General features: G+C 37.5%; 1 long non-coding RNA gene across 1 annotated transcript; it reads left to right on the top strand.

Annotated features, from left to right (window-relative positions):
- The first annotated feature begins 3,299 nt into the window (after nt 1–3,299).
- On the top strand, nt 3,300–20,934 carry LOC127059331 (uncharacterized). The gene is made up of 3 exons (XR_007777028.1): nt 3,300–3,419; nt 8,213–8,375; nt 20,786–20,934. It is a non-coding gene; the product is annotated as an uncharacterized LOC127059331 (long non-coding RNA).
- Nucleotides 20,935–20,938: the final 4 nt, after the last annotated feature.

Genomic DNA, 20,938 nt, shown 5'->3' with positions numbered 1-20,938 from the left:
GTAGGGAATGTAGGGAAAACTCATACCAATGGCTGTTTTCGTGGGGTCTCACTACTGTCAATGACCTTCAACTGAGAGAGTTTTGTGTCCGCTGCTGTTGTCACAGCGTTTGCGTCATTTCAGAGTCCACCAGGCTCCTTCTCTTCCTTTGACATTGTCCCTGTGTGGGAATTCAGGCTGGGAGAGCAGGGCCTGGGCCTTGCAGCCACGGGGGGGATGGATAATCAGGGGCTGGGCGTCGCCCACGCCGCTCCCCGCCAGTGACATGGAAGTAACGCGCGCACAAGGGCTCCGCTGTGATCCTGCTCAGCCGCTGGACACAAATCGCAATAATTGGGTGGCCAGGCCGGGGCTGTGACGGCACGGACAAAGGGAACAGGAAATCGCCATACGGCGTCATATGCTCCTTCTCAACCCTAATTCTGATTGCAGCTGTCAGCCTGGCATTATGGCTCTTCAATGAGCTGTTTTATTCAGCGCAGTGTGTGGGAGATATTTCTTTGAAACTGAAACAATGCTGGGAAATGATTGGCATGAGGTTAACTTTAGGCAAACTGCAGTTCCTGAGATCGTTGCATAAGAGACAGAAATATTGAATTGCTGGAAAGGGGATTTTTGAATTAGTTAAAATTTGTGGTTTTCATCCTTGTCTTGTCCTACCACTGAAGTGAGTTAAAAGTGCTGGGGATACAGCTGAGAGGGCATTCTAGTTCTTTCTAGCCGTATAACAACTAGTCTGTTTTTCTTTCTTCTATTTACTCTTTTTTAGTGCCATAGTTACATTTTTTACAGCATTAAGGATGATAGTGCATCTATACTGGTTTGAAATGCATTAGGAAAAGATGTTAAAATAGTGCAGCAGTAGAAAAAATACACTGAAGATAACAACAGACATACCATTCTCTTGACTAGTGAGAACAGGCATCACAGTGGTTTTGTATGCTCTTTTACTGAAAATATTGGGGTTTGTAGGCACAAAACTCTGTATTTCTCAGGATTCAGAGATTGATTTCTTATTTGTATGCAGGTACCATGGATGAACTGTTCTTGCTTTAATTTGAAAAAAGCTCTTCAGAATAATTAAATGTATTTTTCTTCAAAGTTTATATTATTTATTGTGTATTATTTAGCCTTTAATAGGGTTGTTATTGGCTTAGAGAGTAAAACTGCAGAAATTTTGGACTCATGGTTCATGAATTAGTAGTTTTAAGGCTATGCTAAAGATTTTACTATATATGTATTCTAGTTGAACTTTCAATGTTGCACATTCTAAAATTGAAAGTTATTTTAGTTTTTTCTCCTTCCTGAGATTATAAAGCAAACAGAAATGTGTAGTGCTAGACAACAGAGAAGTAAATTTGAACATATATATACATACATATATATATATATATATATATATATATATACACACATATATAAATAGGTATGGAATATATCTCACCTTTGTTTTAAAAATCATTTTAATTACACTACATCAAAGTAATCATAGGTGCATGGTGACTCATTTCTGTGTGTTCACATAAAAACAGGTTCTGAGCAGCCTTAGATTTGGATTTTTGAAACTATTTGAATCCATCTTCTTACATGGCATCTTTGAAAAGGTGATATTTGCATTTGAAAAGGATGAATCAGAAATAAAACCAGATTAGATAGAGACAGATATTCTTTCCCCTCCCAAGTGTCTGGAGTCATTTACTGTAGCCATTAACATCTAATATGGCTTCAGGTGAAGTGTTTCCTCAATAAACTTGAGTAACATTTTCCTTTAAGGAAAGGTGAAAGAAGGATCACAAGTGGAATGTTAGAAAGCTTTTTTGGTTTGTTAAAGCCCTCATGCACACTTACATTGGTTCCACCTAAATCTTGCCAAATGGGACCTTTCTTCCCCCCCCCCACCCTAAATCTTGTCTAAATGCAAGACAACAGCATAGTTTTAATGCTTCCTAGCTCTGTCTAAACATACACTGAACTTATTTAAGTATCTCCTCTCTAGGATGGAAATTTGATAAATAATAAAGTAATTTTCACTTCTGCATTTTTACTTCAGAATTGTCTCCTTTGGCAGAATGGAGAAATGTCCTATTTAGGCTTCTTTTTTAATTCTAGAATTTAGTAAATAGATAAATAATTCTGCTTCAGTGCAGTGGAAAAATCTGAATCTACCCATCCCAGGTAGTGAAGTGACCAAGTTCTGAGTTCTCCTGTGGCTGAGGATGCTTTATCTTCATCCCAAGGGTCTGCTTCCACCAAAAATCCTCATGTTGATTCCAGATGGTGGTGAAGTGGTGACGTTTGTAATTTGTACACAGAATAGGGTCTGAGCCAGAAATCCTCCTTCCAAATTCTAGGAACTTCCCTTCCTGCTACTACCAACCAGATCTGACTGCCTGCAGCTGGTGCTAGAGAGGATTTTTCTTTAGGGGGTTCCTTACAGGAAGATATTACCAGGATAACCACATCTGCAACTTCTATCAGTAGTCATTGAGATATTTGTGGTGTTTGGCTGCACAGGGCATAACAGCAGAGATTCTCTTCAATTGTGTGATATTTAGTTACTAGATATTTACAGAGAATTGCATCAGGAAATTCGATGCTCTAAAGTGTTACTGCAACATGTAAAAAATCAGGTAACAAAGTAAAAAATTTGTAACATGTTTCAAATCAGGTGACAATTATGTTTGGGATTAAATCATAATTTCAGGTGTAATTACTGAGAGATTGGGAGTGCATGTATTTAACAAGTCATCACTGTAATTTGCCTCTATAGTTGCATTCGCCCCATGTTGAAAAGTTCTTTGTTACAACATTTAAATATAACTTAAATTGACCTTATATGTGTTGTACTAAAACTTGCAGTACTTGCTCCTCAGTGTTCAAAACCTTAATGTTTCATGGGGAAAACAGAAGGGGCAGTGTGCTGTGAATGGGAAGGACATGAAGCAACCTTTAAACAGACACCAGCTAGTGGGATAATTTCCATAGCTGTCCAATCTATTAAAACTGGTTTGCAACTAGCCAAGATTCTGCTAAGAACAAAAGCTTTCAAAATGTCCTTGCATGATTTACTGTCTTCCTTCCATTGCAAAGTTTCATTAGCAAAATTTCATAAGCAGAATTTCATACAGAAGAGAAGATTCTGTAGTTGACTTGTGGGTTCCAACCGAGAGAGGCTTCTTTTTTTCTTTTTTTTTTTTTTTTTACGTTGTTTATTTAGGACACATTTTTTCCAAACTTCCAAGTTGTTAAATAGTGATTATTTTTCACTCTGTTTTTGTTTGTTTGTTTCATTATTTATCAGGTTTTACCTGGCAAGATGATTATACCCAGCATGTTATTGGTCAGGAACTCTCAACCATTCACAAAATCCACAGCAGGCGCCCTGATGTATTTGCATCTGAAGGATCTGACACAGCAAGGTAAGTCTTCTGTAGTGTTTTCTCTTGGGTTTTGGAAAGGTTTGCAAATGATAAGAAAGAGGTTGGCCCAGAAGCATAATTTAAAAAATCACAAAAGCCACTATCTATATGGTAAAGGTGTCCACCAGTGTTCAGGGGACAAAATGCATTAAAACCCTGGACCTTGTTCTTCTGTTAATCATCAAGTTAAGGAAATACAGTTTGAATTGTTAATTAAGATGCCAGAATTCGAGACATCAGGCCTTTCATTCAATTTATGCACTGTCTAGTGTCAGTTCAGCCATCCCTTCCTATGACTGGCTTAAAAAGGCAAACTTATAGTAGCTCAACTACAGGAGGTATTTTATTCTGGACTAAGCATTGAATGGCATTCTGAGTGACTAATTATATTTTCAAAATCAAGTTCTTCCAAAACATACCTAGAATTGATTTGAAGTCCATAGATTCCTAGTAGTAGTTGCAAAATTTCTTCAGGAAGGAGATATTCCTGAAAGTTCCCATGACAGAAAATATTGTTGGGACATGGTTTGAAAGGTATTGAGGGGTGACTTTGCAGTAATTGGTTGCAAGACACATCAGTAATTCTGTAGAGTGATATGATTATAGAACCTGCAATTATCTCATGAAATACAGTTACCCATATAAAGAGACTCTTTTATCTGGTCTGTTCTGTCCTGCAGGCTTTTAAGTGCAACCCAACCACACAAACCCAAGAATGAAGTTTTAAGAACAATTAAAAATGAGGAATTTTGCTTTCTCTTATGTGATTTTAAGAAATACATTCTCAAAAGTAGTGAAATTGAAAGAAAGGGCTTTTTGTTTAAAGAACTTTCATATTGTGAGATAAATTTGAGCTTCTAGTCTTGATGGCAAAAATATTGAATGTTGAAATTCAGATTTTTATGTAATGTAGCACGTGGTTTGCATATACTCCAGAACAATTTCTTTTCTAGATTGCTTTTTTCTGGAAATAAATTGTTGTGTAATTGATACTTCCCAATGTCTTCAACTGCATTTGCCTCACTTTGTTTGGATTTATTCAGAAACTTTGTATTTTATGTTTGCTGATTCAAAAGTGTTTCTTAAAATCACAGCACCATTCAGAAATGCAGTAAGGTAGAAACTTAATGTGTAAAGAAGATAGTGATCTAAAGATTACCATAAAGGTGATAACAACATGTGCTTGAATCCATAAACATGTTTTCACTGCTTAGATACACAAAATGTCAGTATTGAATGGATTACTCTCAGTAGATGGTATCAGAAATGATCTTCAATATCTTCTGGGGATTTTTTTAAGAGAGTACCTAAAATTTTTATTCATGAGGGTAAGACAAAATAGGCCAGATTTTCATGATATCAAGGCCATATTCTGCAGTGTTCCAGATTTGTAGTTATATAAAAATAAAAAAATAAGAAGACATAAAAAATTATTTAAGGTTTAGATTGAAAGCAAATGCCCACTTTTAGGAATTCCTGGTTTTAGGAAGTTTTAGATGTTTTACATTTTTAACTATAACTATGTGGTAGAAAAAACCTGCAACATTCTGTATATTGATACTTCAAGAACATCAAAATTTCAAATGTGTTCACGTAAAGCGGTTCCTATTGTGGATAGATTTTCTGCAGTCACCAAGCTGTGCTTCTGAAAGCATTATCTTATGTGCCAACAGTTTAAAGCACTAATTGATTTTTCTGGTTGTCCATTTGCAATGTGTTTTGTAGGTCAGAGAACAGTAGGAAATCTGGTGTCTTGTAGATTCTGATCAAGTGTGTTATATGTTCAGTGTGCTCAGTGTGCTTGCTAAAATCTTATCAGATAATAATTAAATAATTTAAAAAGCAACTTAGAGTAGGTATCTAATTATCAAAGAAACATTATGTCAGGAAGACCTTTTATTAAGGGTAACGTGTGTAATAAGACAATATGAAGTCATACTAATGAGTCATTAATCCCCACAGAGCTGGTGAGAGCAGGAAAATAGACTCAGACACTTGAAAGGTAAATTGACTTAGGCTAAATTAGTGCATATAAAATCTGATGAAACAGAAGACATGGATTTCATCTTGAAAAAAAATGCTGGAACTGGGAGTTTGATTTCAAGATGAAAGTTCTTTCTTTGCTGGCTAACTGGAGTGTACGTGGTATTTCCTGGGTCCTTATTAAATTTCAAAAAACCCTCTCTTGAAAGAGGGCTCAAGATAAAGGAAAAAAGTCCATTCTACACCGAGGGAATAAATGTCAGTTGTGTTCATTGGTGCAATTAGGCAAAACCACAAACGTTTCCAGCAAACTTCAATGTATGAAATGGGGTATAGTATTATTTCTGTAATAAAACCATCATTAAGTCAGTAATAAGATACTCTCAGCATTTAAAAGGGAGAAATTTATGCTAAAAATGCATGGTTTCTATTAATTGGGAACATTCCAGAAATAGCAGAGGTGCAGTGATTTAGTTATTTCCACAAAAGAAGCTTCTAAAATGCTTGAGTTTGTAGGAAATACATAATTATTTCTGTAGATAAATAATTATTTATGGTATTGTCTTTACACTCTTAAGTTCATTGTATGCAAAGTCATCTTTCAGAGCAAATTAAAACTGAAAATACTTTCAAATAAGTGCACAAAAAGAACTCATCTGACAGTCATTTCTCCTACTCACCAAGGGCTTTTATATATTGTCTTTCATCCCTTTTCCAGTATGACTTTGTCATATTTAAAATAAATATTTTAATTTAATAGCAATAATTGGTTAGCTAATGCATTTTCATTCCTGAGTTAACAAGGTGATATAATGGTGAACTACAAAATTTTTTAACATCTTTCAGATTTATTTATAGCATCTTATTAAAGTTGCCTTCAAATGAAACATAAAGCTTTGTAGTCTTTTACATTTTAATTGTTTAAATGTTTATAGCATAAAATATTGCAGCTAATCTGGAATGTAAATATGAATGCAATTATTGCCTCCATATGAAAAATGAGAAATCTTAGATCCCAGATTTTACTTCTACTGCCAGTGAGAGTGACTATATATTGTAAATAATGGTTTGAAAGGCCAACCTAAATCCTGTCCTTTCTCTGTGAATTCAGTCCCCACTAGCTCCAGTGGAAATCCTTGGGGCAGGATTCAGGTATTTTGGGTTTGGGGTTTTTTTTATTTTCCCTTCCTTTTAAATTTCTAGAAGAAAGCAGAAGATAGGTGCTGGAATTAATCAATGAATGAAAGGTGAGTGTTGGCAACTGGGATCCTTCCTATGAAGAAAGCCTGTTGGCATTAGTTCATCTCTACTGAAGCAGAAAGCACAGTGCCCAGGCTTTTCTGAAACTGCAGAATAGTTTTGGTCTGCTTTAAGCTGAAAAGGTGGATAATGTTACCTGCATGTCCACACTCCATCAGAAGGCAGAATTTAGAACTCTGGAATAAGAAAAAAAATGCAAACAGAAGGAGAAGGAAGCTAGGCTGATGGTAAATTATATCAGGTTTGCTGTAGTGCTCTGTGCAGTTACCCTTCTTTTTCCTAGAGTTTGTGTCCCTGATGGGAACCTGCTGTTACACACTGGGGAGAAATGGAGGATTTTTCTGCTGTTTCAAAGTGAGCAAACCTGTGAGCACTGTTGGTTGCAGTGCCACCAGAGTAAATTAGATTATTAATTACATTTATTAGTGTTAAATTAGTAGAGACACACATTTGGTACAACTGTGAGCATGGAAGGAAGTCTGTTAATTTTTGATTAAAGTAATATAATTAAACCCCAGCTTTGGAAAATGATATAATGGTGCTCTCTCAGGCTGTGCCTCTGCATTAGTGCCAAGATGTGAGCTGGTAGAATAAAATTTTATTTACAGTGGCACAGAGATGTTGAAAGTCAAATTCATTCACTGAGCTGTAAAACACTTCCACCTGGAATTCTTCCCTGGAGAAGTGTGTGGGCATGTGAGTAGGAAATGGTGACACCAAAAGGTGATTTCCCTCAAGCAGCTTCACTCACAGGGAAGGAAGAAGGCTGGGAGTTTTCTCTCTGCTTTCTTGCACAAGGAATGAAATAGTTACTGATGCTGACATTTAAATTATCATCACCATTTATGTGTTGTTGAGATAGATGAGGACAGCTGGTAATAATTCAAATTCACTGCACACAGCACTCTGAATCCCATATAAACACCTCCACACTGCCATCATTTAATCTCATTTCTAGCTTTTCTTTGCAAATGTCACCAAAATCTGTATAAACCACTCAGGAAACACCACTATTCTGTGAATCCCAGTCACATGAGAAGATCAGAAGAGATATTTGTTCCATCTCATTATTCCCTTGTCAAGCTTTTCACTGGAGTTTACTTGCTCCATTATTTCTGCATATCCAGTAGTCTTTCTTCTATTTTTTACATTGGTGCAGGGCCAAATTGGCATTGAATCTCATCATCATTCAGCAAGTTTTTTAAATCTTAGAACCATCTCATATTTCTTTGGGGTGCAATCTAATCATGTCTATTTTCTTTTTACAGGCATTTTCTTTGCTTTTGAATATGTCTTTGCCTTGATGTGACATTTTATTTGATTTACTCTAGAATCATTAACTTTGCTGCATGAAATAAATTGTTAATAGTGCAAGATTTTTTGACTGTTTTTGCTGAACCATTGAATTTTCTATACTTTTCTGGTTGCTAAGCTCTTGAGTGACTTTCCTGTTATGTATTGAACTACAGTGGCTTGCAGTGCCTTTTAAGTTGGCCACTTTGTACATTGGACAGGCTGGTAACTTTCTTTTCCTTGCTTTTGCTGTGCAGGACTTTGGGACAGAATGAAAATAATGAAAGAAATTATGATGTGGAAAATAATGTGAACTTGGCCAAGTCTCTTCAGCAATACCTTAAATATCTCAGAATTCTCTCACAATCTGCATCTAAAAATTTGTATCCAAGGAAGACAAGTGACAAAGCTTCTGTCAAGGTAGTTTTTTTAATGTGGTTCTTACATTCTGTGATTTTGGATTCCTTTTTCTCTGAGTTCTCATTTTTTAAATTTGCCCTCTGTCTGAAGACCAGACATTGTTTTTTACTGCCTCCTCCACTTGATTATCATAAGTGCACTAAGTTTTCTCAAAATTAATCACCTTCAGCATTGTAAATGCTTCAGCTCATCAAATCTGGAGCATTTTACCCTAATTAGGGCTGGATTGCATGTGATGAAGAAGGAAGAGTGGGATAAATCTGGTAACATTTTGACTGGCTGATCTGAAACTCTGCATCTGAACTATGCTCCAAAAACCTGGCTGAACTACAGTGTGAGCTCTTGCTGGTGTTTTTGCTGCTTAGGGTGCAATTCATATAATCTTTGAGCAGATGTTAATAATGGGTCTGATAAATTGTGCCTCAACATTTCCTGCTTATTGATGATAAGGAAAGCCTACTGGGACCACTTAGGGTTCATATGTATATTTTTAAACTTACAGTTAGCTGGGAAGATAAATCACCACCATTAAATTTTGAGTATGGACTATGTCAAAAACTACAAACATGCCTATTTGGGAAATAAAGCATTTTTCCCCTACCTAGAGAAAATCTGTCTCACTCTAAGATGTAAGTTGCTAAATTTATTAAAATTATTGCACAAAGGGTTTCCATACACCAGGCCCTTATGGCCCTATATCTTTTGCTCAAAAAGCAAAGAGTGCACTCTTTGACTTTAAAGAACTAGGCTGCTGTTACAGAAATCCTTCACAAGAAATTGTCTGTGCAATTTCAATACATTCAGTATAAATGCAGAATTTGCCAAAAAATATACTGAAGTTCTAGGAAAAATATCAAGTGAAGAGACTATAGTGCAAAGCCAAACTGCTTTAGTTTGGTTCAGAGAATAATTCAGGAGCACCAAATCTGCAACAGCACCAGTTGTAGCAACCTTTTAGTCATGGTTGTTATTCTTGTCAGAAGCACAACTTCCCAGATTCTGACAGATTTATATACACCACTTGTGATTAATGGCACATAAATCTTTTCTGGGGCAAGAGGAGCTTTCAGGCAGTGGCAAGGCAGCTCTGAGGAGGGATCAGGGACCACCTTGGTGCTGCTTTTCCCCCACTCTCTCCTCCTGGGTGCTGGCTGCAGTGAGGATACTCTGCTTTGAATCACTGCCTTTCAACAAAAACTTGCTCAAGAAGTATTTCAGTGGGTCTGGTGTTGTCATGCAAGTTCATAAATAATCCATATGGCTGAGACCTTCTGTGGGGAAGCCTGCTGTGATAACACCACCCACCAACCTTATCGAGTGTTGCCATGGAGATGGGTACTCTGAAGCCTGGGGGAGTGGGATAAAGAGGAGAAAATCTGGGAGTGAAGCACGTATAGGAGCAAACTGTACACTTCTATTTACTAAGGAGCATTTGGAAACAACAAACATGGAGTCAGATGTGTTACCTATAATTGAAAGTCAGAAAGAGAAGAAAATGAAAATTATTTTAAAAACTAGTAATCAGCCATGAATTTTAGCTGATCCTGGAGAGGTTTCCCTATCCCAATAAAATGCAACTGCTCTTCTTGAAAAAGCAAGAGGGACATAGTATTTTTATCTGGATTCATTGTTTTGTTAGTGAAATAGAATTTAAACAAGAGACAAAACTAGAATTTTTGCTGCTATAAGAAGCAGAAAAAAACTTGTAAAATTTAAAAATTTGAAAAGAGAGTGGGAAAGTAACTGACTGAGCTACCTGTGATATGGTTTTACCACTTGAAATTGGAGATAGCTACCTTGTGCACTTTAATTGCAAGCTTCCATAAAGACTGGTACCTTATTTTTGTACTTAATATATAGATTACAAACCCACATTAAACAATTGCAGCAAGATCTGGTCTTTTAAACTTTCTTGTCCTTTTCTAAACACAAGACAGAGGTACTTTACCCTACCTAGAACTGCAGCTTTTGGGCTTTGCCCTTTTTAAAAATAATTTTCTTTCAAGTATATATTTACCTCTGTCACTGCATTCCTGCTGTTGGGGAGCAGGAGATGTAACACTGCTTTGGTTGCTTTGATACCTTACGTGCTGTGAAGTGTAGCTGAATCTTGCAGAAATTCAGTGCTTCTTGTCAGACTTCCTGCATGGATTCAGGATCCAAGGCTGACATCAGAGGTCTCTGGCCAAATGTAAAACAAAGGAAGATAAAAGATAAAGAGGTTTTAAAAAATTCCTTATACTCTGAAAGTGTTATTTTGTTTATTCCCATGATTATATTTTACAAACTTTCAGTCTTCAGTTGCCCTACTATCTTCCACTTCTATTATCAGAATAAAACTGCAGAGCTTCAAAATCACTGAATAGATACCACACACACAATTATGCAGAAAGTTGTGAAATAAAACATCACAAAGCAGGTAACTCTTTTCCTATTTCCCTTGCTCAAACAACTGTCAGTTTGAGGCTTGATACAGCAGTGACAGAAATAACACCAGTAAACTTAAATCATGTGATTGACCAAAATTCCTATGGTGTCTACCATTTACTGCAAGAGCTTCTTTGGGTGATTTTTGGAGCACTTGAAGTTCATCGCTAACTTAGAATAATTTCTCACTATACAGGCAGTATCTACTGCAGGCTGTAATCTAGCCAGCTGATAGTGACTCTGCCAGGAAATAAATAGTAGCAAATCAGAAGTTTGGTGTGTCTGTTTCCTGAGGGTTACAGTTGTAAAGGACATTTCACTTTAGTTCAGCTGGAAAGAGTTGTTCAGGAAATGAGCACTTGGTGGCATTTGTTACTTAAGCATTAGCTAGTGGGATTTTGTGTTTGGTTTTCTTGGTCTTCCCCACACACTCTTTATGAAAGTTTTGCCATTCACAAAATGCTGAGTTATCAGTCTTTGGGATTCCTTTCTACCAAACCTGGATGCAGTATGGAAAATAACAAATAGCCAGGCACATATCTTAATGAGAATTGGTTTATATTAGCTACAGAGGTAAGAAATGCAGAGGCTTCAAATCATGTGTGAATTGCCCTTCCCTTCTCCACTCCAGCTGGAACAAACACCTCTCATATCAAACCACCCAAATCCCTTAAAAACCCTCTGCACTGTTGGCATTCCTACAGAAACTGAGGCTCTGGGTTTTGTTGGATTTGGAAGACAGCGCATAGCTGGTATTGCTAAAGCTCAAAGGTTGTAAAGGAGAACTTGCTGCCTTTGCTGCTGGTCTCTCTGCCTGTATTTGAATAGTTATGGGAGATTTTAATTGTGCTGCTTTCATCTGACTGAGAAAATTTTTTGCTCATCATAGAAAGAGAATTTTTTTGAAACCTGACCCAAATACTGGACAGGCTGTAGGAATTAGGAAGTTGCCATCACACTTGTGCTGTGGCTGTATTTCTTGTTGCAGAAATCTCATGAAGATTTCATGACTCTTCAGGCTTGAAGATTCATGGAATTGCTTTTTCTCCTTCTTCCTGACTTGGCCTCTGAGGGCTTCAGATAGGGTTGGTCCTACCTGCTGCTGAGGTCTTTGTCAGGACAATGTGACATTGAGGTCCTTGTGGGTAGGATGGGAGAGAAAGAAAATTATGTCAGATATATTGGGGAATTTAATGAGTTTTCTGTTGTTACTGTTTCTTTGTGTTTTAGTTCTATTCATTTTCATGGTAGACTTCTTGTGCAGATATTGTGGTTACAGAAATCTCCACATCTTAGGTATTTTTATACATTCTACAGCAAAGATTTCTGGGGAAAAAACCCTCAGAATCTTTTCATCAAAGAAGGGGCTAATAAAGGCCTTTTTAGAGTCATGTGGGGGAAAAGAAACAGGTAAAGTGATGGGTTAGTGGCAGAGAGTTGTGGTTCAGCAGTGCAATTGTGCTGAAAGGGGGAAGCTGCAAGTAAAAATATCATAGAAATTATGTAAAATAAAAATTCATCTATTTGCTGGCCTAAAAAATCAATTGTTTGAATCTTTGTAATTTATAACCAAAAGAACTAAGAGGTGTGATAATTTTTTAAAAGAATTATTATAAATTTTAGAAAATCTGTGTGCGAGTGCTCAAAGATGTACTTTGAGCTTATCTGCAAATAATGATTATTGTGATTAAGTAGTAAGAAATTGCTAATTCATTGCCTATTTTAACCTTGAAATTTAATTCAAAAAAGCAGCACCTTTATTTATCTAACATTGATTTAAATACAGGACTGAATGAAGTTCATCAGAATTTTTTCAAAAAGTCAAAAAACTTCCTGAAGTGCATACATTAAACTCTATTTGTATAAAGGTATATTTCATATATAAGAGACTATGTATAAAAAGGTAATTCAGCTGTGCTTGAACACTTTCATAAAAATATTTCTGGAATAATTGAAAAAGGAATGTCTCCTTGGAGCTACAGAATTGCCTCTCTGTTGGCATACTTATGTAATGATATCTGAACATTTCCCAGGCATTGGTGTATTCATTTACCTGCAGCCATTACAAAGTAGGGAAGAGCTAATGCCCCGACTTCACAGACAGATTAGACTGACTTTCTGAGGTCATGCAATAATTTTTTGATAAAGCATAAACTAAAAGCTAAGCCTCAAATCCCAAAAAAGTGTTTCATCTTTTTATTTTTCCTCTTGGTGGCTTTGTGGCTCTTCATGGCAAAATAGAAACATTAAATCCACCTAAAAAAGCCAAAAAACACTCATACACAGAAATCCAAACTAACCAACAAGAAATCCCACAAAATCCAAAACCAAACCAAAGCAACCCCAAAACCAAACCAACAAACCCCCATAAGCACTGCAGCAGAAATCATTTGCCCATATAAAAATGTCTGTATTGGTGCACATCAGCCTAAACTCATTCCATGATCAATGGAGGGAAAAAGAGAGTTTTCAAGTTGTGATTCATCTGTTTTAATTTAAGTATATAAAATGAGATGCTGTAATTTCCATCCTCTTGGCCATTCTGCAGGAATCTGGTGCAGATTGCAATTTTTTTTCTGGAAGGACACATTTAAAGCTCTAATGGAATCATGGCTACAAAGCCTAGTAAAATTACAATCATATTGTGTGTGGCATAAATACACAGTCTGGTGATCTAATGTGACTTGTGATTTATTTTTTGAACCAGCATTCTGGTGCTAGTGTCGTGCTCAAGTCGTAGATCCAGCACATGCTTTTACCTTCAACCCATCAGTATAATGACAGAGTTTCAACATCTAACAGAGAAACCACCATTTCCCTTATCAAACTGGTATCTGGAAAGGATTAATTATTTTTTCAATTATTAGAAGATGCAAGTGCCATAGAAATATTTTTATGAATGATGTGTGTCAAGTCTGGAGTCTTATTTAAAAAGGCAGTTAATTAATTTCTAATAATTTCCAGATGAAACATAGATTGATACTTTAAAAATCTCAAATACTGACTGGATAATAGGATTTCGTTCTTTTTCAGACCCTTCCCTTCAAAATCAAGCCTTTTTTTCCAAATACCATGTGTTTGGAGTTCATTTCTGTAATTTTTCCTGCAAGTTTCCTGTTTGTCTTGGAAATATTTACTCCCTGTACTTCAGTACATTGCAATTAGTAAATAGAAGGCGATGGAGCTGATAGAAATTTTAAAGCGCATTCTCTTTTTATTTTTCCATTAAAATTATCAAATGGGAGGGTAGAGCTCACAGAAATTTTAACCTACTTTATCTACCTCTGTGTGAGTATGTTAGTGTAGACATTTCCGAACAGTGGAACACCAATTTCTTTATTTTTAGTGTGGGAAAAGACTTCAGCTGACCTCAAGCAGTTGTCCAGCAAATGGGAGGTTGCTTTCCATGGGGCTGTAAAGTAATGTTGTGGACATCAATCCTGCAGATCTCTATTCACTTGCATTTCTCAGGATAAAAGTATTTTCTAGATTCACGTGTTGGAGTTATAAATATATTGAATTGGTGTTAATGTGCTCAATTTTTGGCAGATGAAGTTCATCTTGTTTCTATGAAAATCATCTTTAGATAATGAGATAGTTCAATATACCAGCATATGCCTACAGAAAATGTGTTTAAACATCATTCACTGAAACCTTGAGTAACAGACTTGTTGGCATATGAGCAAAATGTTCTCAGGCAAGGGAAGCTGATACACCCTGGTAGATCTGTCAGCACTGATCACCAGGCTGCACAATTTCTACCATCTTTGCAGCTTGGCTGTCACTCTTTGGTTCCTGCTGGTGGTGTCAGGGAGCCCCTGAATGCAGTGGCCTGGCAGAGGTAAAGGTGCCCCAGGTCTTGTGTCCCCATGTCCAGGCGGTGGCCAAGTGGAGCAGGTACTGCCAGGAGGCACCACAGGACACAGGATACAGAACAGAGCTTCCCATCCAGGAGAATCATTAGAAATCATTAGGAGTTTGATGAGAAGAAAAGACAGACATGAGACATGGTCAGACCAGGTCCATTGGTCAGCTGGTTATAAGCTGCCATTCCAGACTATTCCTTTTTCCTAAACATCCCATAGTGTGCCTTGGACAGTGACAAGATGGCACCCAGAAGGAGTCTCACATCTCTTAAGGCGTCCTACACCCCTGCAGATGTTAACCCCTTTCTGTCTGCAGGGTGATCCAGAGAGCTTTTCCCATCACCCATCTGGTGGGTGCCACTCCTGCACATGATGGCTGATGGCTCACTGTGATGGCCCTGGATGGAGCCAGGGCAGGGGCCCCTTGCCATCAGTCAGGGGTTTGGGGGTCATCCACCCTTCATTTTACCCAGGTGCTTTGTCCTTTGTGTGTGGAGACAAGCCATGTATCCTAATCTGAAAAACTGACATTTGGTTATGATGAGCCAATTGTGAATGCTGAGGAAACACCACCCAGAACTTCTACACCAAAGGAAATCCATAGGATGGAGCTCTGTCAGAGGGAAAGAGAAAAACCAGCAGATATTCCTGAAAACTGAAGGCAGTAAGTTACATCAATTGACAATAAAAATTATCCATGTAGGAGACTCTGTTGTAGATAGTTGAAGGGTAGACAAATGGATATGATCATTCCAAAGGAGATCAACAATGGCTGGGAACATCTGAAACCAAAAAGTGATTTTATTAAGTAGTAAATTATACATAAAAGAAGCGAGTGTATTGTCCTTTCTTTTCTTCTTTTTTTTTTCTTTTTTCTTTTTTGAATTTTTTTTGTTTAAGAGTGGAAGCCAAATCTCTGAAATCAACTGCAATTAAAGCAGTAGAGGTTATTGAATGGTGTAGAGTAAGATTCTGAACAGTCCTGTTGCACTGTGGTTTCACAAGAAGGATTAGGAAATAAAGTCATGAATAGTTTGCATCAAAGCAGACTCTGAAGGCTCCTTTTTGCTTGATCAAGTTTTTGACACTCCAAAGTACAGGATGTTAATTAAAGATCTCTGCCACCTTCTCTGATGTAGTTTTTAAAAGTTTCAAAGCTACTGTATTTTTCAGAAAGAAAATAGAAGATAGTTAGAGAAATTTATCAATGTAATAGTACCATAGCCTCTTTCCCAGTTTCTGGATTCTGAATTAGTTTTCCAAATTCTTGAATATTATAATATTTCTAGTATTATAATATTATGCTTAGTGAAAAAGTCATTAGCAGCTGGTAGAAAAGGCCTTTGCTTCATTATTACTGAGACAACTAAAAATGTTCATTGGCTGTAGTTATTATTTTCAGATAAAGCTACCACTGGAATTGGTGCAGAGTATGTAAGGTCATGTCCACAGCATGCAGAGATTGTCAGGGGAGTTCCTCCCTTTCAGCTTGAACCTGGCTGGAAGCCTGCTGAGATATCCTGACAGGACAGCACTGTGTGGGCACAGCAGCTCACCAGCTGAAAGAATTAAGGCTTTGTTGTCATAAGACTTGCTGCTTTAGCTGTGATGCTCTGGGGACAGAGCTGTGCTGCTTGCTCAGCCCTACCCCAGGGACTTTCATGCTCCATCCACTCCATGACACCTGTTTGGGAGTTTCATTTTTGGCTGGATTTCTGTCAATTTAAAGGTGAATTGAGCAGTACCAATTCCCAGGCTACCCTTTGATTCAGCAATCAGGCAGACCCTTGTGCTGGTGTTTATTTTGGGGGTTCACATGAGTACAGGTAGCTCCCATGTGAGTGAGTTTGCATGAGGCAAGGCTGTGTGAGTCACAGAACATCTAGACTGTGTCTGGTACAAAAAGCTTCAATCCACACAGTGAGTTAAGCTCTGAGGTAATTTCATTTCTGGGAGTCTTTGGAAAATGTTATTTTATCCCACCATAAAGATGGGCCTTCCAGTATTTGTTGTGGTTTTATCTTTGGTTTCAGAGATCATAATGTCAATATCTCAAATAGGGACAGTAAATTAAGAGTTGTAGGTGGAAGCATGCTTCAACCAAATTTAGGTGGTAGCAAACATGTGTTAATATCTGCAAATGCATCAAACAGAAAAACATAAATTAAATTGAGGGCAGAAGATTTCTTCATGATACATTTGAAAAGGATTTTTGTTAGCTCTATATGCCTTCTAGATTTAGCAAATGAATGTGCAAGAAAGGAAGTATTTTGTTATAAATTTGATTCCATTCTTTCTGCACATGGGCAAAACATTCAAGTCAATCTGCCCTTTAGTGGATAAATTGAAGAGCATTATGTTTTATATATCTAATCCTGCACCACTCTTTTAATTTGTATTTTTTTAAATAAGACATGTTGTTCATAGACTTTTGCACAGTGTGTCTGCAGAGTGTAATTTAATGTGCCCTTCTGTGAATTTTCATGCAGAAAATGTCAGTTAGTTACATACCTAAACCATACAAGAGATTTCCCTAACAATTCCATCTTCAGAAAGGTTAGTGTCTGTGGATTTTTTGTAATGTGTGAATTATTGAGATAGCTTATTTCAAAGGTGCTGAAAGAGAGGGAAATCCTGTGCAGATAGAGAAATAAGATTTTTTTTTAACTGAGGGGTTTATCAATTCAGAATACTTTTCAAAGGCTTTGTATCGATGACATGAGCTAATTGAACAGTATTTTACCTATTGAAAAATGAAATGTTCCTCATAGTGACCAGGGCTTGTATTTCAACCCTACTCAGTATAAACCATTTATATGGTAACTAGTGCATTATTTAAGCTTGTACATTTCACTCAATGTTTGTTTGGGGTGGGGTTTTTTGTTCTATTACTGGCAGTACTTCATATGAGCCCTGTGTAATCAATCCAGAAATGTATTTTCTTTCAAAAAATTCCAGCTCTGTGTTTCCCTCTGCTTCTCCATAATGTCAGAAGATTCTCCAAAGGCACCAATATGGGAATTTACATTCTTTTCCACGGACTATGCCATTTAACTTTGACATTAATCAAACTAGCAATGTCCATGTTCAGGAGTGGGTTTTGCAAAACCCCCTTCAAATAAGATAATCACAGTGCTCTGCAGTTGTTATTAATAACCTGAGATGTAAATTGTCTCTGGATTCTAAACTACATATAACTGATATTTTTGTTCTATATTTTTCTGTAAAAATTAGATCTTTTTTTTCCCATACCACTTAGGCAAACCCATAGTTTAGGATTATGTTTATCTGTGCTGCAATTTTACTTGGATCTCACCTTGCATGTCACATGTACTTCTGGTGTTTTGTTTGAGATGAGAGCAGCAAGGAAGGGGATTTTTTTCTCCTGCATGTGGGAGATTGCCATACAGCTGTGAGACCCCTTTAATTAAAGTCAGAGTAAACTACATCAGAAAGGCTGCTGGCTCAGTGAAGACAGCTGAGCTATCAGTGCTCTGCTTTAATTAGAACTTTTAATATTTCATCCCTTACTGCCCAAAGTGTGACCTGTCAAGCTGCTGAGAGGCTGCCCCTTCCTGACAGAGGTGCAGCTCTGGGCCCTGGACTGGCACATACTTATATCCAATTTTTGCCTGATCACTTCGTGGGTTGGTGGTCTTTTCTTTGTTGATGTGCTCCTTGTCTGCAAGAACAGTAAATCACTGATCTGCTCATGCTAAAGGGTACTTGGACTTGTTAAATAGCTTGTCAAAACCCAGCCCACATTTCCTAACCCTTATCTTTCACATGGTTTGGGAGTGTCCAGCAGTTTCTTCCCCTCTAACATTTAATAGTAAAGCCTAAGGAGCAAAAGAGAGAGATGGATATGGGACATAAATCCAAAATAGGGTGCAGTTACCAAGTTGGATTGAGTGATTTCTTATCTTTCCATGGCTGAATGGAAAGATAAGAAATCAGTCAATCCAACTCTCTTCCCCCTGTTGCATTTCTCCCTTTCCCAGCTCCCTGTTCTTCCTTCCCTTGAGCCCAGGAGGTCCTCTGGAAGGCTGCAAGGCAGAGAGAACAGGAGTGGGGAAGGCAGATGGCAGCTTGTGTGAATTCTCAGTCAACTGCTCAGGGTGTCCTGGGCTGCTTTGTGTCAACCTCTGCAGCTTTCCTCACTCTGGAGTGAGTACCATTAGAGAGTTAATTACCCCAGGCAAAAACCCGTTCAAATAGGGAGATAAATGCATCTGACTGGAAGTTTTTCACATTTAGGCTTTGCTATTAAGCATGTAAATAGTGTTCAACTTGCATTTTGACAACTGGCTCCCCCTTGGAGCTGATCAGAGCAATGCCTAGCCTGCAGCTGGAGCACTGAACCAGAGCTGCACTGCTGCTGTTTGATACAGTTCCCAGGGGACAGTGAAATATTTCATACACAAAGCTGCTTGATCTCTAGCTCTGTATTTTTTGACACTGCTTCACTGCAGCCCAATTTCTTGGCTTTCAAAAAGCACATTTCTATGTTAAAGACCAAGTGCAGAAATCCAAAGCCTAGCCTTAGTGGGTCACAAGCCAAAGTGGCCAAAGTGCCTTTTGTCTCTGTAATAAAATTGCCTATACCATAATTCTATTTAAATCATGATATGGAACCAAGGAATGAGCCTCTTCAATCATTTTGTAAAGGGAAGAAAATACTCTTTGGAAGAAATGGGTATGAACATGTATTGTAAAATCCACTGGCTGTCATTAGAAGAAATAAAGTTGTTCAGATGGAGAGCCAAATTATTGTCCAGAAATTAGGACCTGGATAAAATCTAAAAGTAATTCTTCATCTCTGGAGGAGTTTATCAATCTTACTTATTTTGCTTTTACAAAGTACATTAGTAAATACATAAATAATGTTATTTCTGTCTGAATCCTTCTAATTGCTGTCCTCTGGAGTGTATAGCGCCTTCACTCCTTCTGTATTTTGCAGCTCCCTCTGTCCTAAATCATTGTGTCATCGGTGCACAGGGACACCAGTGATTCACAAGAATTTATAGCAGTGAGAGCTGAAATAGTCCCTGTCCTATGGTTTCCACATTGTGCTGGAGTTTGTGTGACAGTTTAAGCAAGAAAGCACAGCTGAGAAGCAGGACCCATCCTGCAGCACACATACAGGATGGGATGTAACCTCAGCAAGTGTCCACATGGAATCATAAACAAAAAATCTAACTGGATTTATTCTGGATATGAGTAAACCTCCCAGTTCAAAGTTGTATTTAGCAAGAACTGAAGAAAAATGGTTTTTGAAATTGTTTAGGAGGATGGAACTGGTTTGCTTAAAAATGAAAAGGCCTGCCTTCAGGTTGTGATCATAGCAGAAATGTCTCTAGGATTACATGATATTAAAAAGAATGTCCATCTGGTGTTTCCATGAGAATAGAAACTGAAAATAAAAAACTGTACTGCAAATCCACCTTTCCACTTTTCATTCCCCAGCACTTTTTCAGTAAAAATGTGGTTTGAGCTTGATTGACATGTTTTTAACATTGTTTAATTTGCTGTGGTGTTTTTCCTGAAAATAATAATTTAATTTAAAAAAAATTAAACATTGTTTATACTTTTTTCCCCCAGTGTCAGATGATATATTTATTAGAGAATTAATTTAGTTGAAAAATATTTCATTTAAAATAGAACAAAGTACTTAATGTATGCAAAAAATTGCTTTACTTACTTGTTTTTCCTTTAAAAATAACATTTTTAATTTGACATGCTAGTTTTTGGTAAGTTATCTGAAAAACAGTTATTCTCACAGGTTAAGTAAAAACCAAAGGGAAAGTGGATTTATTGAATTTCCTTTGTCTGTCTGAATACAAATAGTTCACACATAGTCAACAGTGAGTTATGTTATTCTCTCTCTAATCTCTTGCTTTCTAATAATTTGATAAACTGGATTTTGGCACATTAAGTAGTCGTGCCTCTTTGAGGCACACATCACAGTTTGAATTTTGCAGTTTACATTTGCATGACAAGTTCCAATTATTGTTTTCCTGGCTGGTAAAGCACTGAGGGTTCTCCCTCAGATCCCGGCACAACAATAATTCCAAAGCAATTCTGACCCCTTTCCTCTTGCCCGCCTTCTCTCTCTAGAGCTACATCTCCAATGACCCTACGAGGTACTACACCAGGCAGAACCCCAAAGAGCCATCCCCTGCTCTGGCCCGTGCACCCAAATCCCAGCAGGAGCTCCCTGAGGGTGCCCGTGGCAGGACGCTCCGCCAGCGCCAGCCGGACAAGCTCCCG

Source organism: Serinus canaria, chromosome 2 (genome assembly GCF_022539315.1).
Source record: "Serinus canaria isolate serCan28SL12 chromosome 2, serCan2020, whole genome shotgun sequence".
Lineage (NCBI taxonomy): Eukaryota > Metazoa > Chordata > Aves > Passeriformes > Fringillidae > Serinus > Serinus canaria.
The sequence above is the reverse complement of the archived record's forward strand: the minus strand, read 5'-3'. Positions and strand labels throughout refer to the sequence as shown.